General features: G+C 38.0%; 1 protein-coding gene and 1 non-coding gene across 5 annotated transcripts in view; both read left to right on the forward strand.

Annotated features, from left to right (window-relative positions):
- Zpbp (zona pellucida binding protein) overlaps positions 1 to 24,994 on the forward strand; it is a 156,275-nt gene that overhangs the window by 29,313 nt on the left and 101,968 nt on the right. The gene's annotated exons all lie outside the window — the stretch shown is intronic.
- LOC131921311 (small nucleolar RNA SNORA24) lies at positions 20,225 to 20,350 on the forward strand. The gene has a single exon (XR_009381939.1). It is a non-coding gene; the product is annotated as a small nucleolar RNA SNORA24 (small nucleolar RNA).

Here is a 24,994-nt window from a genome sequence, read left to right on the forward strand (position 1 = left end):
GTCATTAGGCAATCCCTGTGTCTTTCTTGGGGTCCCATTTTCTAGGTAGCCTCCCTGGAGTTGTGAGTAGCAGTCTAGTCCTCTTTGTTTTACATCTAGTATCCTTCTATGAGTGAGTACATACCATATTTGTCTTTCTGAGTCTGGGTTACCTCACTCAGGATGATTTTTTCTAGATCTGTCCATTTGTCTGCAAACCTCATGATGTCATTGTTTTTCTGTGCTGAGTAGTATTCCATTGTGTATATGTACCACATTTTGTTTATCCATTCTTCAGTTGAAGGGCATCTAGGTAGTTTCCAGGTTCTGGCTATTACAAATAATGCTGATATGAACATAGCTGAACAAGTGCTCTTGTGGCGTGGTTGAGCATTCCTTGGGTATATGCCCAAAAGTGGTATAGCTGGATCTTGGGGGAGATTGATTGCCAATTTTCTAAGAAAGCGCCATATTGATTTCCAAAGTACAAGCTTGCATTCCCACCAGCAGTGGAGGAGAGTTCCCCTAGCTCCACATCCTCTCCAGCATAAGGTGTCTTCAGTGTTTTTGATCTTAGCCATTCTGACAGGCGTAAGGTGTTATCTCAGAGTCATTTTGATTTGCATTTCCCTGATAATTAGGGATGTTGAGCAATTCCTTAAATGTCTTTCAGCCATTTGAGTTTCCTCTGTTGAGAATTCTCTGTTTAGTTCTATAGCCCATTTCTTAATTGGACTGTTGGGCATTTTGATGTCTAATTTCTTAAGTTCTTTATATATTCTGGATATCAGTCCTCTGTCAGATGTGGGGTTGGTGAAGACCTTTTCCCATTCTGTAGGCTGCTGCTTTGCCTTGTTGACTGTATCCTTTGCTCTACAAAAGCTTCTCAGTTTCAAGAGGTCCAATTGATTGATTGTTTCTCTCAGTTCCTGTGCTACTGCTGTTATATTTAGGAAGTGATCTCCTATGCCAATGCGTTCAAGACTACTTCCTACTTTCTCTTCTATCAGGTTCAGAGTAGCTGGATTTATGTTGAGGTCTTTGATCCACTTGGACCTAAGTTTTGTGCACGGTGACAGATATGGATCTATTTGCAGCCTTCTACACGTTGATATCCAGTTACGCCAGCACCATTTGTTGAAGATGCTTTCTTTTTTCCATTGTACAGTTTTGGCTTCTTTGTCAAAAATTATATGTTCATAGGTGTGTGGATTAATGTCAGGGTCTTCAATTCCATTCCATTGGTCCACATGTTGGTTTTTATGCCAGTACCAAGCTGTTTTTATTAATGTAGCTCTATAGTAGAGCTTGAAGTCAGGGATTGTGATGCCTCCAGAGGTTGTTTTATTGTACAGGATTCTTTTGGCTATCCTGGGTTTTTTGTTTTTCCATATAAAGTTGAGTATTATTCTTTCCAGGTCTGTGAAGAATTGTGTTGGTATTTTGATGGGGATTGCATTGAATCTGTAGATTGCTTTTGGTAAGATTGCCATTTTTACTATGTTAATCCTGCCTATCCATGAGCATGGGAGATCTTTCCATTTTCTGACATCTTCTTCAGTTTCTTTTTTCAGGGACTTAAAGTTCTTGTCATATAGGTCCTTCACTTGCTTGGTTAGTGTTACCCCAAGGTATTTTATATCATTTGTGGCTATTGTAAAGGGTGATGTATCTCTGATTTCCTTCTCAACCTGTTTGTCAATTGTATATAGGAGGGCTACTGATTTTTATGAGTTGATCTTGTATCCTGCTATGTTGCTGAAGGTGTTTATAAGCTGTATCAGTTCCTTGGTTAAATCTTTGGGGTCACTCAAGTATACTATCATGTCATCTGCAAATAGGGAAAGCTTGACTTCTTCCTTTCTAATTTGTATCCCCTTAATCTCCTTATGTTGTCTTATTGCTCTGGCTAGAACTTCAAGTACTATATTGAATAAGTATGGGGAGAGCGGAAAGCCTTGCCTCGCTCCTGATTTTAGTGGAATCACTTTGAGTTCCTCTCCATTTAATTTGATGTTGGCTGTTGGCTTGCTGTAAATTGCCTTTATTATGTTTAGGTATGTTCCCTCTATTCCTGATCGCTCCAAGACCTTTATCAAGAAGGGGTGTTAGATTTTGTCAAATGCCTTTTGATGTGTTCTTGGATTTGGTTTGCAAGTATTTTATTGAGAATTTGGCATCTATGTTCATATGGGAAGTTGGCCCGTAGTTTTCTTTCTTTGTTGGATCTTTGTATAGTTTAGGTATCAGTATAATTGTGGGCTTGTAAAAAGAGTTAGGCAATGTTTCTTCTGTTTCTATTTTTATAGCGTAATTTGAGGTGTATTGGCAATAATTCTTCTTGAAGGTATGGTAGAATTTCACATTGAATTGATCTGGCCCTGGGCTATTTTTGGTTGGAAGACTTTTTTTTTGAGACTTTTCATTACTGATTCTGTTTCACTAGGGGCTATAGGTCTGTTTAGATTGCTCGTCTGATCCTGATTAACTTTGATAAGTTGTATATATCAGAAATTTAACAATTTCTATTGGAGTTTCTAGTTGGGTGGTGTACAGATTTTTAAAGTATGTCCTTATGATTCTCTGAATTTCATCAGTGTCTGTTGTGATGTGCCCCCTTTCATCTATAATTTTATTAACTTGTATCTATTCTCAGTGTCTTTTAGTTAATTTGACTAAGGGTTTAATCAATCATACTGACTGTTTTGAAGCACCAATTCTTTATTTTATTGATTCTTTGTATTTTTTTTGGTTGTTTGTTTCTGTTTTATTGATTTCATCCCCGAGTTTGGTTATTTCTTGCTGGTTATTCCTTTTTGGTTGTAGTTATTTTTTTGTTCTGGATCTTTCAGGTGTGTTAAATTACTAATATGAAATCTCTCAAATTTCTTTATGTGGGTTAGTGCTATGAACTTGCCTCTTAGAACCCCCTTCATTGTATTCCATAAGTTTTGTGTTTTCATTTTATTCAATAAAAAGTTCTTAATTTCTGTCTTGACCTATTTTTCATTCAGCACTGAATTGCTCAGTTTCCATGAGTTTATAAGCTTTATGTTGTTTCTTTTGTTGATATCTAGTTTTAACCCATGATGGTCATATAGAAAGCATGGTGTTACTTTTTCTTTTTTATCTGTTGAGACTTGCTTTGTGTCCTAGTATGTGGTCAATTCTGGATAAAGTTCTGTGAGCTGGGGAGAATATGTCTTTGAATATGTTCAATAGATATCTGATAGGTCCATTTGATTCATGATGTCCTTTAACTCCAGCTTTTCTCTGTTTATTGTTTTGCTGGATGACCTTTCCATTGGCAAGAGTGGTGTATTGAAGTCACCTACTATAACTGTGTGAGATTCAATATGTGATTTTAAATATAGCATTGTTTCTTTTATGAACTTGGGTAATTGTAATATCCTCTTGGATTTTTCCTTTGAGGATGTAGTTTAGGTATGAGCATGTCCTTCTCTGTCTCTTCTCATAAGTTTGGGCTTGAAGTCTATTTTGTCTGATATTAATGTGTCTATACCTTCTTGCTTCATTGGTTCATTTGCTTTGAATATTTTCTACCATCATCTGAGGCGATATCTATTTGCCAGTAAGATTCATTTCTTGGGTTCAAAAGAAAGATGGATCATGTTTTCTAGTCTGTTAGTCTGTGTCTTTTTATTGAGGAGCTGTGGCCATTAATGTCGAAAATTATCAATGAGCAGTGTTTATTGATTCCTGTTATTTTGCTGTGATGTATGTTCCCTCCTTTTGATTTGCTGGTCTCGGATTATTTATTCTTAGTTTTTTCTTGGGTGTGATTAGACTTTTGATTGAAGTTTTTTTTTCTAGTGCCTTCTGTAGAGCTGGATTGGTAGCTAGATACTGCTTAATTTTGGTTTTATCATATAATATTTTTTTCTCCATGTATTGTAATTCATAGTTTTGCTGGGTATAGAAGTCTGGGATGGCATCTATGGTCCCTTAGTATTTGTAGAACATCCATCCATGCCCTATGGCTTTTATACTCTCAGTTGAGAAGTTGTGTGTTATTCTAACAGGTCTGCCTTTATATATATATAATACATGGTCTTTTTCCTTGAAACATTTAATATTCTTTCTTTTTTCTGCACGTTTAGTGTTTTGATTATTATATGTCATGTGGAATTTCTTTTCTGTTTTAGTCTATTTGGTGTTCTGTATGCTTCTTGAACCTTGAAAAGGTGCCTCCTTTAGGTTAAGGAAACTTTTTTCTATGATTTTGTTGAAAGTATTTTCTGTGCCTCTCATCTGGGCTTCTCCTTTATCTATTCCTATTATTCACAAATTTGTTCTTTTCATAGTTTTCCAGATTTCCTGGATGCTTCAGGTCTGGATATTTTAACATTTAACATTTGCTTTGACTAAGGTGTTCATTTATTTTATTTTATTTTTTTTTTTACCTTGTCTTCAACACCTTGTATTCTGTCTTCCATCTCTTGTACTCTGTTTGTGAGGCTTGAGGTTTTTGTTTGACTTCCTATAGCTTTTGTTTCCAGTTTTATCTCAGTTTGGGTTTTCTTTAGTGATTCTATTTCTACTATCTTGTTTTGAGCCATTTTCATCACTTCATTCCACTGTTTGTGTTACCAAAGTCTCCATTAAGGGATTTATTTTTCCTATTTAGGGTTCTTGAACATCTGAAGTTCTTGTTTTGTGTTTCAGTTTTATTACATTTTCAGTGTCTACTTAGTAGGATTACTGGGTTCTGGTGGAGACATAATGTCCTGGATGTTATTGATTGTGTTTTACAGTGATGTCTAGATATCTGGGGTTGGGATGATTGAGGTGATTTTAGATATTGACATGTGGTCTTTGTTGAGTGGGTGTTCTGTTTCTTGGTTTGTGTTGACCTCTCTGAGTGTTAGGAAAGTGTAACGGTGGTGGGTTGGCTGGGTGGGCTGTGCTTTTCTGCAGGTCAGTGGATAACAGAGAGGAATGGAGGTTGGCTAGGAGAAAAGGCTGAGAGGGGCTTCAGGAAGGAACTAAAGGGATCCTATTCACACTTGAGTTGTGATCCCCAGGGAGTTGGAGGTGTGGTGAGAAGAGATCCTGTAAGAAGTTTGTAGTAAGACATTGAATTCCCTGGATTCCCAGGAATGAAAGGAAAAGCAGGATTCTGTGTTTGAACCAAGAGGAGTCTTCAGTGAATAGAGTTTAGGAGGAAGGAAGGGCACCCGTAATCAGGTTGTTACTGGTAAGAAAGGAAAGATCATAAAGGAGGGCAAGAAGGAACGTGAATTACCTGCCTAGTTCCTGCAGGTTTGGCTGTTGGGGATTGCCATAGAGAATGTTTCTAGATATTGGCTGCTGACATAAAGGGATGGAGAGAGGGAGAAAAGCTGGGTCCACCAAAGGTTTGGCAGAGTTCACAGGATGGTTGGGAGGAAGGAGAGGCCCCCAGAAGCAGTCTGCTCCAGGGCTGGGAGGAGACTGGACAGATGAGGTGGCAGACATCTGTTATTTATCTTCTGAGCTTAGTTGTGGTAGAAATTTATCACTTCTTCTAGATTTTCTAACTTACTAGAATATTAAGTTTTCAAAAATTCCTTGATGATCCTATGGATTTTGTAGGAATCTGCTATAAATATTATCTCTGTCAGGTCTAATTTTTACAATTGGATCTTTCTTTTGCTTAATTTGGCTAAGGGCTTGCTAATTTTTTTTTTAAAGAACTCACTCTTAGTTCTGCTTATTTTTGTATTCTTCTTTAATGTTCTTAATTTGTTAATTTCTGCTTTTATATTTATTTTTAATGATTTCTTAGTTTTAAAAATTTTAATTTTCCCTCTTATTAAAAATAGATACTTTTCTCATATAATATATCTGGATTACAGTTTCCCCCGTCTACACTTCCCAGTTCCTCCCCACCTCCCTTCCCATCTGGATCAGCTCTCTTTCTGTTTCTCATTAGAAAAGAACAGGTTTCTAAGAGATAATAATAAAACATGAGAAAATAAAATATAATAAGATAAAACAAAAACAATCACATTGAAATTGGACAAGGCAAACCAATAGAAGGAAAAGAGCACAATACAAGGTACAAGAATCAGAGACTTACTCATTCACAAATTCAGAAGTTGCACAAAATTCTAAACTGGAAGCTATAATATATATGAAGAGGACCTGGTGTAGACCCATGTCAGCCCTGTGCCTGCTGCTTTAGTCTCTGTGTGTTGATAGGAGCCTTTCTCAGTTGACATCCCTTCTGGCTCTTAGACTCTTTCTGCTTCCTCTTCTTCAGTGGGGTTCCCTGAGTTCTGAGAGGAGGGATTAGATGGAGACATCCCATTTAGAGTTGTGTGTTCCAAAGTTTCTCTTTCTGCATAATGTCTGGCTGTAGGACTCTGTATTTGTTCCCATCTGATGCAGGAGGAAGCTTCTCTGATGCTGGCTGAATAAGGCACTGGTCTATGAGTATAGCAGAATGTCATTAGGAGTCATTTTATTGTAATTTTTTAAAAAGACCAGTAGTATTTGGTTTTACCCTCTGTCTCTGGGCTATTTGATCTTTGGTTCTTGGTCAGTCAAGCAGTATTGGGTGTGGACTCTGTCTTGTGGAGTGGGTCTTAAGTCAAATCAAACATTGGTTGGTTATTCCCACAAGCATTGTGCCACTTTTACCCTAGCACATTTTTCAGGCAGGACAGATTGTAGATCAAAGGTTTTGTGGCTGGGTTGGTGTATACATTTTTCTTTTGGTAAACTGCAGAGTACCTTCCTATACCAAAGACACTAGATGTAGGAACAAAGGTTCTATGTAAGCTCTAGCTTTCCCTCTCTTTGTTCAGCTAGTTAGTTGTGTGAGTGTTGTCTTCAGCAATGGGGTCTTGCTATCAGTTTGCTGAGAGCAACCGATTTTCTTGGCAACAACCTGGGTTGTTTTGGGATTTCCATGGGACCCCTTTGGCCAACAGCTCAAGTCAATGCAACCCAGTCTTGGTATGATGTTGCTGGATCCTAATGGCCCCCTTGAGGGAGGGAGTGAGAAGGTGTGGCATCAACAAAACAGATACTGAGAGTCAGTTGAAGGCAAACAGCAGACTCGTTTATTCATTAATGGGGAATTACCTTATATACCTTCCTTCCAGCACCCAAGCTGTGTCCCAATCTGGTGGCATTGTGTAGTCATTCCTCATTGGTTGGGCACAATCAGGAATTCTGACAGCACCTGTTGCTAGGCCCTTAGGCAGACTCCAGGTAGGCTCATAAGGAAGTACATTATGTGCATGCCTTGGCAACTGGTTTGAGCCAATTTCCTTGACCCTTTGGGCCTGTCCTACTACATATCCACCCTTTTATTTTATTATGTGGGTGTTCAGTGGGAGTCAGAGTTCTTTGATCTGGCCTTGTTGACCCCACCTCAGGGGGAGCTCAGCAACTGGACTATGCCTGTTGTAGGTTGGCTTGCCAAACAAGTGCTTACCCATCATTGACTATCAGCCCTGAAAGAGCGTTGATCCCTGGGGAGTCACCCCAGGTGGGGAGGGTCAGGCAGTAGCCTTTTGAATTTCAGAAAGCCAGGCATGCATAACCTCTTGTGGAGGGCTATGATTTGGATGTCGAAAAGCCATTAACACATGTAGAGTCACCTTAGTGGTTGCCTGTTGTTGCCAGATGTGCGGTAGGTAACACTTGAAAAGGAGAAAGATTAAAAGCACCCCCTGCCAATCAAAACATATGTGAAAATCCATGGGGGATAAAACAGCCTTTTTATATCAGTACTGGAAGCTTTATTTGGTGACAAGAGATGGACAGTTGGGACTCTGTCTCCCTCATTATTTGGAGACTTCATTAAGATTACCTTCATATATTTTAGGAAGTTTTGGCTGCATGAGGTTTCCATACCACCCCTCAATTCTAGCTGTCTCTGTCTGCATTCCCTCTCTCAATCCTATCGTCCCTCCCCTCCCCACCTGATCCTCCCATTTCTGTCTACCAACTCCCAGTTCAACCATAAAATATGTTATATTTCCCACTCCCAAGGAGAGCCATGTGTCCCTTATATTCCCTTCCTCTGTACCTAACTTCTCTGGGTCTATTGATTGTAGCTTGGTTATCATCTATTTAGTAGCTGATATTCACATATAAGTGAATACATACTGTATTTATCTTTCTGGATCTGGGTTACCTCACTAAGGATAAGTTTTTCTAGTCCCATTCATTTGCTTGCAAATTTCATGCCATTTTTGAAAACAGCTGAGTAATACTCAGTTGTGTAAATGTACTACATTTTTAAAAATCATTCTTCTGTTGAGGGGAATCTAGGTTGTTTCCAGTTTCTTGCTATTATGAATAGAGCAGCCATGAACATGGTTGATCAAGTGTCCTTGTGGTAGGATCAAGCATCCTTTGGGTATATGCCCAAGAGTGGTATAGCTGGATATTGAGGTAGATTAATTCCAACTTTCCGAGGAACTGCCATATTGATTTCCAAAGTGACTGTACAAATTTGTACTGCTGCCAGCAATGTATGTTGTTCCCCTTATTCCACATCCTTACCAGCATGAGTTGTCATTTGTATTTTTGATATGAGCCATTCTGATAGGTGTAAGATGCAGTCTCAAAGTTATTTTGATTTGCATTTCCTTCATGGTTAAGGATGTTGAACATTTCTTAAAGTGTTTCTCAACCATTTGAGTTTTCTCTATTGGTAATTCTCTGTTTAGATCTGTATCCCATTTTAAATTGGATTATTTGGTTTGTGGATGTCTAGTTTCTTGAGTTCTTTATATATTTTGGATACTAGTCCTCTATTGGATGTGGAGTTAATAAAAATCTTTTCCTATTCTGTAGGTTGTCACTTTGTCCCAATAACAATGTCTTTTGCCTTACAGAAGCTTTTCAGTTTTATGAGGTCCCATTTATTAATTGTTGATCTTAGTGCCTGTGTTAATGGTAATCTGTTCAGAAAGTCTTCTCCTGTGTCAGTGAATTCAAGGTTTTCCCCGACTTTCTCTTCTCTCAGGTTCAATGTATCTGATTTTGTGTTGAGGTCTTTGACCCATTTGGATTGAGCCTTGTGTAGGGTGAAATATGGATCTATTTGCATTCTTCTGCATGCAGACATCCAATCTGGACCATCACCATTTGCTGAAGATGCTGTCTTTTTTCCAGTGTGTATATCTGACTTCTTTACCAAAAATCAGGTGTCTGTAGGTAAGTGGATTTATGTCTCAGTCTTCAGTTTGATTCCATTAATCAGTGGGTCTGGTTTTATGCCAATGCTATGCTGTTTTTATTATTATAGCTTTGTAGTACAACAAAATAGGGGATGGTAAGACCTCCAGCAGTTATTTTATTGTTCAGATTGTTTCAGCTATCCTGCCCCCCCCCCATATAAAGCTGAGAATTGTTCTTTTAAGATTTGTGAAGAATTGTGTTGGAATTTTGATGGAGAATCTGTGGATTCCTTTTGGTAGGCTGTCCATTTTTACTATATTAATCCTACTTATCCATGAGCGTGGGAGATCTTTCCATCTTCTGATATCTTCCTCAATTCTTCAAAGACTTGAAGTTTTTAGCATGCAATTCTTTTGCTTGGTTAGAGTTACCATAAGATATTTTATATTATTTGAGGCTATTGTAAAAGATGTTGTTTTCATGATTTCTTTCTCACTCATTCGTAATTTGTATATAGGAGGGCTAATGATTTTTGTGAATTAATTAGTATCCAGCTATTTGTTTATCAACTACAGGAGTTCCCAGTGGAATTTTTAGGGTCATGTATGTACACTATTATATCATCTGCAGATAAAGATGCTTTGACTCCCTCCTTTCCAGTTTGTATCCCTTTGATCTCTTCTTTCAGTTGTCCTATTGCTCAGTTAACACTTCAGTTACTATATTGAATAGGTATAGAGTGGACAACTTTCACTTGTTTCTTATTTTAGTAGAATTGTTTTGAGTTTCTCTCCATTTAGGGTGGTGTTGGCTGTGGGCTTGCTTTAAACTTCCTTTATTATATTTAGGTATGTCCCTTGTACCTCTGATCTTTCCAGGACATTTATAATGAAAGGGTGTTGGATTTTGTCCAAAGCCTTTTCTGCATCAAGTGAGATGATCATGTGTTTTTTTTCCTTCCAGTTTGTTTGTATGTTGGATTTCATTTATTGATTTCTGTATATCAAATCACCCTGCATCTCTGGGATGAAGCCTATTTGATCGCTGTGGATGATCTTTATGACGTGTTGTTGGATTTAGTTTTCAAGTACTTGATTGAATATTTTTGCACTAATGTTCATGAGAGAAATTTGTCTGTAATTCTCTTTATTTGATGGATCTTTAAATGGTTTAGGTATCAGGGTAACTGTGGCTTCATAGAATGAATTGGGCAGTGTTCTTTCTGTTTCTATTTTGTGGAATAATTTGAGGAGTACTGGAATTAACTCTTTTTTGAAAGTCTGGTAGAATTCTGTGTTAAATCCATCTGGCCCAGGGCTGCAGCTTCTCCTCCTTCTCTTTCTGCTCCTTCTCCTATGCCGCCTCCTTCTTTTTTTTGGCTGGGAGAATTTTAATGACTGCTTCTATTTCACTAGGGGTTGTAGGTAGGTCTGTTTAAATTGCCTACCTGATATTGACTTAAGTTTGGTAAGTACTACCTTTTGAGAAAATTATCCATTTATTTTAGATTTTCCAATTTGGTGGAGTTTAGGTTTTTAAAGTATGTCCTTATGATTCTCTGGATTTCCTCAGTGTTTGTTATGTCCCCCCTTTCATTTGTGATTTTGTTATTTTGGATAGTCTCTCTCTGCATTTTAATTAATTTGGATAAGCATTTGTCAATTTCCCTTATTTTCTCAAAGAACCAACTCTTTGTTTCATTTGTATTGTTCTCATTGTTTCTATTTTTTATTGATTTAAGCCCCGAATTTGATTTTTTTGTTTTTATTTTTTGTTGTTTGCTTCTTTTGTGTGTGGTTTCTTCTTTTGATCTAGAGCTTTCAGGTATGCTGCTAAATTGTATGAGATCTCTCCAGTTTTTTAATGTAGGCACTTGGCACTGTGAACTTTCCTCTTAGAACCACTTTTGTGTCCCAAAAGTTTGGGTATGCTGTGTATTCATTTTAATTCAATTCTAGAAAGTCTTTCTTATTTGACCCATTTTTCATTCAGTAGAGAGTTGTTCAGTTTCCATGAGTTTGTTAGCTTCCTGTTGTTTCTGTTATTGTTGATATCCAACTCTAATCTGTGGTAGTCTGATAGGATGCAGAAAGTTTTTTCATTTTTTTTTTCTGTAGCTGTTAGGACTTGCTTTGTGTTTATATATGTGGTCAATTTTGGAGAAAGTTCCATGCTTGAGGTGCAGTAATGAAGGTACATTCTTTTGTGTTTGGGTGAAATGTCCTGTAAATGTCTGTTAGGTCCATTTGGTTAGCTCCAGCCTTTCTCCATTTAGTTTTTGTCTAGATGACCTGTGTATTGTGAGAGTGATGTATTGATGTCTCCCACTATCAGTATGTGACGGTCAGTATGTGATTTAAGCTATAGTTGTGTTCCTTGTACAAACTTGACTGCCCTCATGTTGGGCATAGATGTTAATCGAAATGTCATCATGGTGAATTTTTTCCTTTGATGAGTATGTAGTTTCCTTCCCCGTCTTTTCTGATTAGTTTTGGTTTGAAGTCTATTTTGCTAGATATTAAAATGGCTATACCAGGTTGCTTCTTGGTCTGTCTATTTGCTTGGAATATTTTTTTTCAATCCTCTACCCTGAGATAATGTTTTTCTTGATGTTGAGGTGGTGTATATTTCTTGGATGCAGCAACAGGATGGATCCTGTTTCAAATTCATTAAGTCTGTATCTTTTTATTGGGGAATTGAGTCCATTGATATTGAGAGATATCAAAGACCATTGATTGTTGATTCCTCTTATTTTATTGGTGTTGAAGTGTGTTTGTCTGTGTGTGTGCCTGTGTTTCTCTTCTTTTGGTTTTGCTGGTGTGAGGTTATTTCCTGTGGTTTCATGGATGTAGTTAGCCTCCTTAGGTTGGCATTTTCCTTCTAGCACCCTAGGGCTGGAATTATAGATAGATATTGTTTACATTTGACTTTATCATGAAATATCTTATTTTCTCAATCTAAAAGTTTTGCTGGGTATAGTAGTCTGGGCTGACATCTATGATCTCTTAGAGTCTGCCAGACAACTGTCCAGGTCCTCCTGGCTGAGAAGTCTGGTGTAATTCTTATAGGTCTGCCTTTATATGCTACTTGGCCTTTTCCTTTGCAACTTTTAATATTCTTTCTTTGTTCTGTATGCTTAGTGTTTTGAATATTATGTAGCAAGGAGACTTTCTTTTCTAGTCCAGTCTATTCGATGTTCTGTATGCTTCTTGTAGCTTGATAGGCATGCCCTTCTTTAGTTAGGAAAATTTTCTTCTCTGATTTTGTTGAAAATATTCCCTGGGTCTTTGAGCTGTGATTCTTTTCCTTCCTCTATTCTTATTATTTTTAGGCTTGATCTTTTCATAGTGTCATAGATTTCCTGGATGTTTCATGTCCGATTTTTATATTTAATATTTTCTTTGACTGATGTATCCATTTCTTCTATTGTGTCTTCAACACCTGAAATTCTCTCTTCCGTCTCTTATATTCTGTTGGTGAAACTTACCTCTGTAGGTCCTGTTTGAATTTCTAAATTTTTCATTTCCAGAATCCCCTCAGTTTTGGTTTTCTTTATTGATTCTATTTCCATTTTCAGGTCCTGAACAGTTTTTTTTCTCTATTTCCTTCCACTGTTTTTGTTTTTCTGGATTTATGGGATTTATTCATTTCTTCCCACTGTTTGTTTGGTTTACCTGGATTTAAAAGATTTATTAATTTCCTCTGTAAGGACCTCTATCATCTCCATACAGGTGGTTTTAAAGTCTTTTTCTTTTGCTTCAGCTATGTTAGAATATTCAGGACCTCCTGTGGTAGGATAGTTGGTCTCTACTGTAGACATATTGCCATGGCTAGTATTGTGTTTTTACACTGGTGTCTAGACATCTGGGATTGGGATGATAATAGGTACAGGTGCTGATTTCTGGTTTTGTCTTTGTTGGGCAGGTGTTTTGTTTCTTTCTTTCTGTTTCCTCTGTTTCCCTGGCTTTCTTAGTTGATGTGTTAACTGGGAATGGCTGTTGGTGTTGGAGGCTAGGATGATGGAGTGAACTTGGGGAAGATTGGAGAAGACCGTTGTTATTTATTGGGGATGGAGTCATAGAGGAAAGAGACACTTCAGCAGATTTTCTGCTACAGACTTGGGGATGAGACCAGGGGTTAGAATGGGGGTGATTGGGACTGGAAGAGCAGAAGGACAGGTGAAGATCTACAGTCAACCTATCTAGTTTCCTAGCAGGAGTGGCTTGTGGGTTAGCAGTGGCTACATGCTGGAGTTGGGGGCTGGGATAAATCAACAAATTTGGGGGCAATTAGGAGAGGAAGATCTGTGGGATCCACAGGGGATGTGGGCAGTTGGGTAAGGAAGGCTGCAGCAGGTGTTCTGTTGCTGAGCTAGTCTAGGGATAAGACTAGGGGATTGGATTTTGAGGAGAGCAGGGAATGTTGAAGGTCTTCAGTTAGCTTACTTGTTTGATCTGGTCCATACTTATTCTTTATGTCTACTGATTTTGGGTTTGGTTTATGTTTTCTTTTAATCACCTTAATGTTCATCGTTAAGTTATTTATATAAGTTCTTTCTAAATCTTGAATATAATCAATTACAGCTACAAACTTCTCTATTATGACTGCCTTTACAGTATCCTAGGGGTTATGATTCATTTTCATGTTAATTTGATTCAAGGAATTTTAAAATGTTCTCCTTGATTTCTTCAGTGACTCAGATGAATCAAGATTTCATTATTAAGTCTCCATGTATTTGTATAGTTTATCTTAGTATGGATTTCTCATTTTATTCTATCATAAACTGTCAATATAGTAGAAATTATTGGCTTTTTTGTCTTTGTTAAAAGTAGTTTTATGGTCCAATAATTGTGTTGTATTGTTTGGAAAGATACATGGATTGCCGAGAAGGTATTCCACAGCTATTGGATAGTATATCATATAGATGTCTGCCTGTTAAATTAATTTTTCTTTATTTAACCCTGGCTTTCCATTTGTTTATTTACTCTGAATGATTAATCTATTGGCTAATGAGAATGGGGTATTGAAATTGCCCATTACTACTCTTCCAGACCTGTCTTTCTCTTTATGTTTGAAAGTGTTTTATGAAGATAGGTAAGCTAATATTTAATTCATATCTATTATAGTCATCTTTGTGAAGATTATTTACCTTTATTATTATCCTGTGACCTTTCTCATTTCCAACTGCCTTAGGCTGGGATATGTACTTTGTTAGGTATGAGGGTAGGAGCTCTTAATTTGTTTCAAATTTCCTTTACTTAGAATACCATTTTTTTCTATCATTTCACTGTAATGTGTGTGTTTACAAGTGAGGTGAATTTTTTTAAATAGAGAAAGTAGCTGGATATTGTTTTTTAAAGTATCCATTCACTCTACATTTAAGGTTACTGTTGAGAGGTATTTAACATCTTTCTTCATCTGAGAGGTTTGCTGGCTTGCTGAATTAATAAAACATGAATATCATTTGTTACCTATTCTGCTAGTGAGGTTTATTCCTGAGCTACTGTGCTTGTATCTTCTGTTTCCTATTCTGTTAAGTTTTTTCTGTAATTGCTGGTTTTGTGTTTAGGAATTGCTTAGTTTAAGATTATCATAGATCTTTATTTATTCTTTACTTTCAACAGATAACTTTGTTAGATTTGGTAGTCTTGGTGCACAATTATTTTGCTTGAAATATATTAGGCCATGTTCTCCTGGATTTTAGATTTTTTGCTGAGAAGTCTGCTATTACCTTGATATATCTCTTTTGTAGTTTTGAGTGTTCTTTCTTGCATTTATGTTCTTGGTTTCTAAATTCCTCATATAACTCATGTTCCAGAGGTCTTTCATTTGGTTATGGTTGCTTTTTTTCTTTGTTGCTATATGAACAAACTAATTCTGAACTCAGTCTTCAGTTTCTTATGTTCCTTCTTTTGCCTATTCTAGTCTGTGATGATGCTTTATAATGAGTTTTTCATTTCCAAAATTTCAGTTTATATATTTTGTTTAAGAATCTGTCTATTTGCTGATTTTCTGTCTAGATTGTTGCCTTTCTCATCCAGAACTTGAATTGACTTCTTTCACCTGTTTGAATCTTATTTAATGTCAACTATCATTTATAAAGCAAGACTTTTGAATTCTTTGTCATTTTAGCCATGTCAGCATCCTCAGATATTGAGGGCTTTGGAACTTTCAGAGAAGTTGTTTTTTTTTACTGATTCTTCTTACATTTGTGTGTATGTGTGTTTCTGAGTTGCACTTTGTGTATGCTTAGGAATGGATATTTATTTCATGGGGTCTTTATAGTGACCTACTTTATGAAGGAAATTGAGGGCTCACTTTCCAGTACCACTCAGGTAGGAGAAAATGAAGTTTTATAATAGCAAGAATGTCAAAACAAAACAAATGCAGAAATATAGTTAAAACCAAAGCCAAATAGTATACTAACAACCACAGAAAAGAGAAAAAAGGCAATTAGGTCTGATAAACTATACATTGTAGAATCTTCCTGTCTTTGTGTATCCAGAGGCTCTTCTGGCCCCATGAGTTTGATGATCAGTGGTTGGGAAGGTTTCTACTTGCTCCAGAAGGCCACTGGTTTGTGTCTCTGTGGACAGTTCATGTTCCATGCTTACGGCCATCTCCTGGGCACATTGGAAAGAGTGCTGACATGTGTATTGGAGGGGAAACCTGCAGGAAACAGCACTCTCCTGAAGGTCTGAGCTTTTGGATCCTCACTGTTGCTTTTCTTGTATTAATATTTTCTAGGTTGTTAAAGTCTTTAATTTCTTGAGTTCTAAAAATTCTTGTTTTCATCTGTTTCATAAATGGAATGATTTTTAGTTTTCACTGCTCTGCTACTTTCATCGGCTGCAGCTTTTAAACTTAACAGTAACTGATCTCCTGTTTATTGCCTCATTTTATTGGAAAATATTAAAGTCATTCTTAAAGTTATCATTTGAATTCTGCAGGTAATGTCTGTATAAAAGGTTATTTATTTTTAATTACCAAACTTTAGGTTGGTATTAGAAATTTAAGTACTGTGGCTTCATATTTGGCTCTCTGTGTTTCCTGGTAATGCCTTGAGTTTTGTATGTTGCTCAGTCTTTTGGTTATCTATTTTTGGCCATATTTTTGGCCTAGTCTGTGATCCTCTTAAATGTGTTCACTTTTTATTTTTTATTTTCAGTTCAAGTTAAGTTTTGGTTTTTATTCACTTGGACATTAATTTTCTTCACTGAGAATTTATTTACATTTTTATTTTACCTTAGTTCATTTCATTTAATGTGTGTGTGGTTAATGCCATTTTATATATCTGTCTTCACGCTTACTCAGAGAGTTATTTGGTCATTTTCATCTAGAGGTAGAGGTTCAGTATTAGAGGATATGATGATTCTGTCACTCACACACCACTCACAGCTCCAGTAGCTAAGCCTAGTGCAGCCCATCTTCCCGTGTCCTTACACTACAAAGCATTACTCAACACTTGCACTTCTAAGTTAAAAGTTAAGTTGCCTTTGTCCATGATTTGCTCAATTGTGTTTTTGTAGGTGTTACTTTTGTATTTGTATTTATTTATAATATTTATTCCAGTCGATTATCTTTGGTTTTACAAGTGACTTCTTAAAGTTAAATCTGTTAATTTATTTTAGGCTATATAGGATTAACAGAAATTGTTAATATTTAAAGAATCAATATTTCATGAGTACTTTTGACAGTAAAGATTTTTTGATAACAGAGACAGAAATATTGTTTCAGATTTTAATTAAATAATGATTTGACTTTTAGACAATAGTATACCTGAAATTGACTTTTGTACATAATGTAAAGTATAAATGCAATTTCAACTTTGCCTATATATTGAGTTAAATTTTTGATCATAATTAATAGTTATGGGTCTTTTTCCCCCTAGCAACTAAAGACACTATTTCCATCCTATATCCATTTTCTCTAGACTCACTGATCTGTTCATACATACTGTGCTTTATTTGGTATAACTTCTTTTTGGTTTTTCGAGACAGGGTTTCTGTGTGTAGTTTTGATGCCTGTCCTGGATCTCGCTCTGTAGACCAAGCTGGCCTTGAACTCACAGAAATCTGCTTGGCTCTGCCTCCCAAGTGCTGGGATTAAAGGCGTGTACCACCGCCGCCATATTTGGTATAACATTTTTATGATATTAATGTCTTTTGAAATTTTTTTTTATGATTCAGTTTTCCCTCTCCATGTCCTCCCAGATCCTCCCCAACTCACCAGTCACCCGAATCCACACTCTTTCCTCTCTCTCATTAGAAAATAAACAACTAAAAAACATCAGCAAAGAAACCAGACTAGAACAAGACAAAACAGAAAAAATGGACCAAAGGAAAAAAAAATACAAGAAACATATGCAAATACAGAGACACACACACTTGACACAGAAAAATCCCATAAATATAAGATTTTTAAGGTAAAACGAAAACACCAAAAAGCAAGATGAAACAAAACAATGCCCAGACAAAGAATGGTGAGACAAAACCCTCCAAAGATACCACTGAGAATATTTTGTGTTGACATCTACAGCTTGACATGGGGCCTGACCTTAAGTGTGGTTTGTAAACCCAGTGAGACTCGATTGGAGAAAAAGAATTTTCCTTTGTGAGCAGTTGTTAGTTGGAGATAGCATCTGGGTTAGGGATGTGGGCTTATTGTGTCTGCTCAGGGCTGGGACCTCATCTGGCTTAGATCTGTGCAGGCTGACACAGTCTCACCGAGTTCATATGTGTGTCAGTCTTGTTGTGTTTAGAATGCCTTGTTTGATGGTGTCTTCCATCCCCACTAGCTCTTGTAACCTTTCTCCCTCTTCTTCTGCAGGGTTCACTGAGCCCTGAGAAGAGGGATTTGATGGAGACATCCCATTTAGGACTGAGTCTTTCAAAGTCTCTCCCTATTTGTACATTGTCTAGTTGTGGGTCTTTGTATTTGTTCCCATCTGTTGCAGAAGGAAGCTTCTCTGATGATGGCTGAGCAAGGAACTGATCTTTAAGTACAGTGGAATGTTAATAGGAGTCATTTCATTGCTATATTCCTTTAGCAGAACAATAGTATTTGGTCTTCTCCTAGGTGCATAGCCTGTTGAGTCTCAAGTTCTTGAATAGTGTTGGGCATGGGTTTCATCACATGGATTGGTTCTTAAATCTAATCAGATAGTAGTTGGTTACTCTTGACGTTTGTGCCACTGTTGCACCAGTGTATCATGCAGGCAGCTTACCATTGTAGATTGCAGGGGTTCCAGAGGGGTTGGTAGGTAGCTTTCTCCTCTGGTAGCATGCAGAGTACCTTGCACTAGTTAGTAAGAGTGAAGGTTCCAGATAGGCAGCAGGTCGACTTCTCCATGTTTAATGAGTTACTTAGGTGTTATCTTCATCAGTAGTATTTAACCATAAGTTTGTGGAGAGCAGCTAATAGCCTTGGCAAGACAGTCTGGGTTGTTTGGAGGTTTCCATGGGGCCCCTTTGACTAACAACTCAATTATATGTAACCCATTCCTGGCACTAGATGTCTCATTTGGTGGTGAGAGATGTCTAGTTCAGGCTTTGTCTCTCCTGTTATTTAGTGATTCCATTTAGATTTCTTTCATATATGTATATATTTTAAGAGGCTTCTACTGTAGTAGGTTTCTGTATGAACTTTCAAATGGCCTTTAGTTTTAGCTGTCCCTCCTCATATTCCCTTCATTATTCCTTATTCCCTCCCCTCTCTGTTTATGCCTCCCATATACCCATCTATAATTATATATTCTATTCCTATTTCCTTTCTTTTTCCCCACCCCCTCCAGTTCCTTACTTGATACTGACCTCTGTGGTTATATATATTGTAGCCTGTTTATCAAAGACTTAACAGCTAGCATCCTCATATAAGAGAATACATACAATATTTGTCTTTTTAGGTCTAGGGTACTTTTTTTTTTTTTTTTTAAAGATTTATTTATTTATTATGTATACAGTGTTCTGTCTGCAGGCCAGAAGAGGGCACCAGATCTCATTACAGATGGTTGTGAGCCACCATGTGGTTGCTGGGAATTGAACTCAGGACCTTTGGAAGAGCAAGCAGTGCTCTTAACCTCTGAGCCATCTCTCCAGCCCCGGTCTAGGGTACTTTTACTCAGGGTGATTTTTTCCCCTACCCTCATCTGTTTACCTGTAAATTCATGTTTTCATTTTTTAACAGCTGAGTAATAGTCTATTGTGTAAAATGTACTATGTTTTCTTGATCTATTCATTCACTGATGGATATCCAGGCTGTTTACCATTTCTGGCTATTATGAATAGAGCAGTAATGAGCATGGTTGAGCAAGTGTCTCTATGGTAGGATGCAGGGTCCTTTGGATATGTGTTCAAGATGGTATAACTGGATATTGAAGTATATCTACTCCCAGCTTATTTCAATAATTTTCATTGTTGCTTTGTAGACGAATTTTTAAACAGTCTTATTAAATAAGAAACACAGAGCCAAAAATACAGGGGTGAAAGCCGTAGAGATCAGAGAAATAGTGAGAGCCGCCAGGTGACCTTAGCTCACCATGCCCCTGTAGCTTCCCCAGAGAGAGAGCTTCTTCCTGTCTAACCTGTGCCTTCATTGGCTTGCTGTTCTACCTTCTCATTGGCTCTTAGCCCAGCTACCACACTTCCTTGTCACTGCCTGTCTGTACAGACCTCCAGGTCTCTATGGTTTGTACCGGAATGAAAGGCATGTGTCACCATGCTTGGTTGTTCCCTAGTGTGTCCTTGAACACACAGAGACTCTGCTTGCCATGTGATGGGATTAAGGGCATGTGCTACCACTGCCTGACTTTTGTTTATGGCTGTCTATGTCCTCTGATCTCCAGGCAAACTTTATTTATTAACATACAAATAAAATATTACCACATTTCAGCACAAATATCACCACATTGCTTTCTTAAGTTTTCCTTAATTAGAATTATTTTACACACACACACACACACACACACACACACACACACACACACACACACTAAAAATCACTATTTAAAAGATTCTTAAAGCAAACACTTCTGGTATGTTGCTTACAACTGTGTTGATTATATTCCAAGTATGGTAATGAATTTTATTTAAACATAATTGTACTCCATTCACTTTTGGGACCTATTGGCTGTGACATGTTCTCTTTCTAGCCATGGAAGAGCTTTTACTATTGGAAAAGCTGTTAGCCTTTACATGATATTAGGTTCGAACTTGCACAAGTAACATTCTTTACTGTTCAACACACTTCTGTATTTGAAGGACTAGAGACCATATTGTCTGTCTTCACATGACAGAGAACTGTTCCACAAGGGACCGTGTCTTATTGTCAATAGGCTCTGATACAAAAATAAAGGTTGTATTTGAGTATAGTTACAAAGAAAAAGGAAATCTTTGGAGCCTTCACTTCAAATGTCACATATGATTAAATTGGCAAGTGTTGATCAGTTATTATTAATAACTTTGGAGAGGTATGTGTATAACAATGTGAACTGATGAATAAATAACAAATGTGGTTATCTTCACTCCTAAGTTATTTTCTGTGTATCTCCATGAAGTAAATGTTGAATACATTTTTACAAAATAGAGAGGCACACAGAAATCCACCAAGATACCCCCACAACAGACTGCTGGCAATGGTCGAGATACAGCCCAAACTGACCTACTCTGGTGATGGGATGGCCAAACACCCTAATTGTCGTGCTAGAAACCCCATCCAACGACTGAGGGATCTGGATGCAGAGATCCGTGGCTAGGCCCCGGGTGGAGCTCTGGGAGTCCAATTAGCAAGAAAGAGGAGGGTTTATATGAACAAGAATTGTTGAGACCAAGGTTGGATAAAGCACAGGGACAAATAGCCAAATGAATGGAAACACATGAACTATGAACCAATGGCTGAGGGGTCCCCAGCTGGATCAGGCCCTCTGAATGGGTGAGACAGTTGATTGGCTTGATCTGTTTGGGAGGCATCCAGGCAGTGGGACCGGGTCCTGTGCTCATTGCATGAGTTGGCTGTTTGAAACCTGGGGCCTATGCAGGGTCGCTTGGCTCTGCCTGGGAGGAGGGGACTGGACCTGCCTGGACTGAGTCTACCAGGTTGATCAGTCTACTGGTTGATCTACCAGTGTAGTTCATAAGGGGGGGAGGCTTTGCCCTGGAGGAGGTGGGAATGGGGGGTGGGCTGGGGGAAAGGTGAGGGGGGTTGGAGGGGGGAGAACAAGGGAATCCATGGCTGATATGTAGAACTGAATTGTATTGAAAAAAAAAAAAGACCATTTAGCAATTCGAGCTACAGGCCACCGTGTGAAGAACACCAATTGCACATTTCTGCATAGAAAAGCAGTGTGCTGCTTCACAGATTCCAAAATGAAAACCATACACAACTCTACACAAGCCACTTAGAATGTTTCAGAGCCCCACAAGCCAAAGACATTTGTGAGTTTTCAATAGAATACTTCTGGATTTTAAGATTCAAACTCCTTAGCCCTAGTTCTTGATGTAACATTGAGAAATTTAGCAACTTGTCATGAATTTTAAAATTCTCTTTCCTCAACTATATCTTTGTATGTAATTCAATCCTTCCAGATATAATTAATTCTATCTGCTACTGAGAGTAGTGTGAGAATTCATCGCAACTGGGTATGTAGGTGCACAGTGCCATGCCATTTAACATTGTTATCAGATTTGAAGGGATAATATGTGATGAGAACTGTTCAACCTTTTAACATTACAATAAAATGTGCTATGCAAAAAAAAAAAACCATAAATGACCAGCTTGTTGGGAATGCTTTTCTAAATTATTACTAAAGTGTTCCAGAAAAAAATGAACCTGTATATTCCCATGATTATAACAGTATGTTCTAACTATACTTTTTTTCTGAATAAGTTCTTCATAGAGGTCTTATTTCTTTAGTAGCTAACATCTGTTTACTTTCAAAATGTTATGTTCATTTTGATTGTTGATGTCCTGGAATATTTATTTTGGTCTGTTGATAGTGCTGAGAAACTCTTGAACTCAGTTGAAGTTACTGGGATGGAAATCACAAGAATTAGTAGGAGGCTTACAGGAAAGTCAGAGTGATGGCTTCAGGTCCTGTCAAAGACGCCAGAGCAGAAGGATAGACTTGCACTCACCTTCCAAAGTTAAGAGAAACAAGGTAGTTATAGAATAAGATCGGAAAGGGGTGACCCTGAGGACTGCTGTGTAAGGAAAGAATACAGGAAGTGGAAAGGGGTAGAGAGATACAAGCTAGCTCAGAGAAGGTGGCCGCTGTGAGTCATGAGTCATGCTGAGGCATGAAGAGGTGTGAATATTTATTAGAGAGGATGGAAAGACCCTTAAACTGAGAAAAGTGGAGTAGAAATAAGAGAAGAGCAGGAGCTGTTGAATGAGACCATACAAGGGCAGTAGAACATTGAATGGAGTCAGAAGCTGCCTTTGGAACATATAATGGATAGTTTTGGGCAAATCACTTTCTAAGAAAATCATGAAAGTAAAGAAAGGGGTTATGAATAAAGAGAGTCAAAACTTAACTTACTCTGAGTAATTTTATATCTTTTATATCTTATATAAATTTTATATCTTATAAAATTAGCTGGAAAATTTCTAAACTAGGTTTTATTAAATTATTTATTAGACTTGTAGCTATTAAAGTCAGTCTTAGTGTAGTTCATAATGCATTTTCCACTTCTCTCCCTTACCAAATGCAAAAGAAAAGACCTGGGAAAAGCATTCTTACAGAGACAGGTTATAGGAGGAAACATACCAAGTCCTTTTCATGTGGCATTATGATCCTAAATGATTAGCTTATTTATAATACTACAATGTTGAATGTTAAATATTTAGTGATAGTAAATACTTAAAATTGGAAAAAAGAAGAAAAGGGTAATTAAGAAAATTATACATGGTTATATTTATTTATTTTCAGTTAGACAAATTTTTTTTATTTTATAATATAATTTAATTTTACATATCAGCCACAGATTCCCCTGTCCTCCCTCCTCCTGCAACCCCCCCATCTTCCCCCAAACCCACCCCCCATTCCCATTTCCTCCAGGGCAAGGACTCCCCTGGGGATTCAGTTCAGCCTGGTAGATTCAGTCCAGGCAGGTCCAGTCCTCTCCTTCCTTCACCCAGGCTGAGCAAAGTGTCCCTGCATAGGCCCCAGGCTCCAAAAAGCCAGCTCATGCACTAAGGACAGGTCCTGGTCCTACTGCCTGGGGGCCTCCCAAACAGTTCAAGCTAATTGACTGTCTCACTTATCCAGAGGGCCTGATCCAGTTGGAGGCTCCTCAGCTATTGGTTCACAGTTCATGTGTTTCCACTAGCTTGACTATTTGTCCCTGTGCTTTTCCCAATCATGGTCTCAATAACTCTCGCTCATACAACCCCTCCTCTTTCTCGCCGATTGGACTCCCGGAGCTCCACCTGGGGCCTGGCTGTGGATCTCTGTATCCACTTCCATCAGTCATTGGATGAGAGTTCTACCACAACAGTTAGAGTGTTTGGCCATCCGATCACCAGAGTAGGTTAGTTTGGGCTTTCTCTTGACCATTGCCAGTAGTCTATTGTGGGGGTATCTTTGTGGGTTTCTGGGGACCTCTCTAGCACTTTGCTTCTTCCTATTCTCATGGGGTCTTCATTTATCATGGCCTCTCTTTCCTTGTTCTCCCCCTCTGTTCTTGATCCAACTGGGATCTCCTGCTCTCCCAAGCTCTCTTTCCCTCGAACCTTGCCCTTCAATACCCTACCTTACGTCCAGTTTGCTCATGTAGATCCTCATCCATTTCTCTGTCATTGGGCGATCCCTGTGTCTTTCTTAGGGTCCTCTTTACTAGGTAGCCTCCCTGGAGTTGTGAGTAGCAGTCATCCTTTGTTTTACATCTAGTATCCACCTATGAGTGATTACATACCATGTTTGTCTTTCTGAGTCTGGGTTACCTCACTCAGGATGATTTTTTCTAGATCTGTCCATTTGCGTGCAAACCTCATGATGTCATTGTTTTTCTCTGCTTAGTAGTACTCCATTTTGTATATGTACCACATTTTGTTTATCCATTCTTCAGTTGAAGGGCATCTAGGTTGTTTCCAGGTTCTGGCTATTACAATAATGCTGCTCTGAACATAGCTGAGCATATGCTCTTGTGGTATGATTGAGCATTCCTTGGGAATATGCCCAAGAGTGGTATAGCTGGGTCTTGAGGGAGATTGATTTCCAATTTTCTAAGAAAGCGCCATATTGATTTCCAGAGTGACTATACAAGCTTGCATTCCCACCAACAGTGGAGGAGTGTTCCCCTTGCTCCACATCCTCTCCAGCATAAGCTGTCTTCAGTGGTTTTGATCTTAGCCATTCTGACAGGTGTAAGATGGTATCTCATAGTCGTTTTGATTTGCATTTCCCTGATGATTAGGGATGTTGAGCAGTTCCTTAAATGTCTTTCAGCCATTTGAGCATCCTCTGTTGAGAATTCTCTGTTTAGCTCTAAAGCCCATTTCTTAATTGGGCTGTTGGGCATTTTGATGTCTAGTTTCTTGAGTTCTTTATCTATTCTGGATATCAGCCCTTTGTCAGATGTGGGGTTGGTGAAGATCTTTTTCCATTCTGTAGGCTGTCTCTTTGTCTTGTTGACCGTGTCCTTTGTTCTACAAAAGCTTCTCAGTTTCAAGAGGTCCCATTGATTAATTGTTTCTCTCAGTGTCTGTGCGACTGCTGTTATTTTTAGGAAGTGATCTTCAGTGCCAATGCCTTAAAGACTACTTCCTACTTTTTCTTCTATCAGGTTCAGAGTAACTGGATTTATGTTGAGGTCTTCGATCCATTTGGACTTAAGTTTTGTGCACGGTGACAGATATGGATCTATTTGTAGCCTTC

This window comes from Peromyscus eremicus, chromosome 10 (assembly GCF_949786415.1).
Source record: "Peromyscus eremicus chromosome 10, PerEre_H2_v1, whole genome shotgun sequence".
Classification (NCBI taxonomy): domain Eukaryota; kingdom Metazoa; phylum Chordata; class Mammalia; order Rodentia; family Cricetidae; genus Peromyscus; species Peromyscus eremicus.